This window comes from Bos indicus, chromosome 1 (assembly GCF_029378745.1).
Source record: "Bos indicus isolate NIAB-ARS_2022 breed Sahiwal x Tharparkar chromosome 1, NIAB-ARS_B.indTharparkar_mat_pri_1.0, whole genome shotgun sequence".
NCBI lineage: Eukaryota > Metazoa > Chordata > Mammalia > Artiodactyla > Bovidae > Bos > Bos indicus.
The window spans coordinates 71,804,830-71,806,695 of record NC_091760.1 but is presented as its reverse complement, the minus strand read 5'-3'; positions in this window follow the sequence as shown (position 1 = coordinate 71,806,695).

Below are 1,866 nucleotides of genomic sequence, written 5' to 3'. Positions count from 1 at the left end.
GGCAGGAGGGTCTGTCTGGAGTTTTCATCATTAGAGTCATTTCTTTATGCAAAGAATTTGCTTCAAGAAGTCCTCTGCTAAAATGTACACTCTGCTTTAAAAGGTGTGGAACGCATCTGTCTTTCTCTTTGGTCTTCTCAAGATCTAACTTCCCCTCCTGTTCTGAGAATTTCACCCCTTATGATTATTTATAGGAAGCAGAGCCCATCTTCTATTGCCAGGGCAGGCGCACGGGAGCTAAGGTCAACCAAGCAGGTCCAGTTGCTCCAGACTATGTATCTGGAACTAGTGACCCGGGATAGCAGAATATGGGCGAGCACTTGTTTTGGCAGTAGGGGGCAGCGGTGGCGGTGAGCCTTGTGCCAGGGGCCTTGTCGCGAGCTGTCAGTGGCAGCAGCACAAACTCTGGTGTCCAGAGGTAGGGAGAGGCTGCAGTCATGTCCTCACAACTAGTTTGCTGCATGATTCGGGCTGCGGTCCTCACTGCTGCGTAGCATCCCCTGTTCCTGCCCATTTTAAAGTCTGTTCTTCAGCCTTCCCAGAGTCTAGAGCTTCCCAGGATCCTTTTACTAAATCTTCCTGCGGCTTAAATCACACAGAGCCATCCTTAGCTGCAGGAAGCTAAGAACACTGGCTGACACGAGGGGTGACACAGTAACTCAAGAGAATCCTTATAGGTACCAGCCACAGATAGATTCGTGTGTGGCTAATTGCCACCTTGGGAAACAGCAGGATGGCAGGAAAGAGTTTTTATTGGTGGGAGAAAAGAGTCTGGTCTTAGGGGCATCAGCTGATGGGTCTTGCCTAGAAGAACACTGGGCAGACACTTCAAGGCAAACTGAGGGACAGCTATCCATGGGGCTAGGCTAGAGCAGTGCAGGATGGAGAGAGGTACGATGACAGGAAGGATGAAGGCACAATGAGGGCAAGAGCTAACACAGGCTGACATGAGTGCTACCGAGTGTGAAGCTTGCTGAAATGGCCTTGTTTATACTTGTAGAGCATCCAAGGGAAGTTTCAGCTTTGTCAAAGTAAGACCACTGTTTTTTTTCACTTTGATTTGCCTAAACATTTCTGCTGACATTTAGCCTTCATGGTAATAGTAATCAACTTGTGGGATTTCTATCCTCTCCCCACCTTCACATCCCCACTGCCGTTTATTTAATGAGCAGGGATAACAAGGCAAAGACAGCTCGCTCTCTCTCTCAACTACTGAAAGAGCCATGTCTTTACGAACTTTTCCCCAGAGAGGAGCAGAGAAACTGTTCACCGTGGGGAGGAAGGGGGAAAGGAAACTAGGAATGTGGTGAATCCAGATACCGAACATCTGCTAAGAAGTTTTCGTGGGTTTTGTGGAGAGTAGGAGTGTTCACAAGCTGAGAGAATTCCCTCCTTTCTGCATTCCTGTCTACTTGCCCTCAGAACAAGGACTGTGCCAGGTATTCAGTCACTACCTAAAGAAACCCAGGGCCCCCCAGTTACCGTTCTCTTAACTTTTCCATGGAACGGTCATGTTTGCCTGCTGGAGACTCTGGGCATGAACCCAGGGCACCCAGAGAGGACCCTGTTGCAGGCCCACTCTGGCTGCAGTGGCAACACAAACGAAGACAGGAGGTGAGAGGTCCTGTCTCAGAGTCCCCAGCTTGGCTCTGAAAGACTCATCCCTGAGGAACCCTCAGCACACTGACTCTCTCCATCCACAGGACGAGATTTGAGCTCTTGGAGGTGTTTTTGCTGCAGGGAAGCACGGAATCCCTTCCCTTTCTCACCAGCTCCAGGGATGTCACCAAAGGAAGGGCACAGACATAACCTGTGTGAAACTACCAAAAAAAAAAAAAATTTAGGAAAAAAAAAACACAAGGTGAA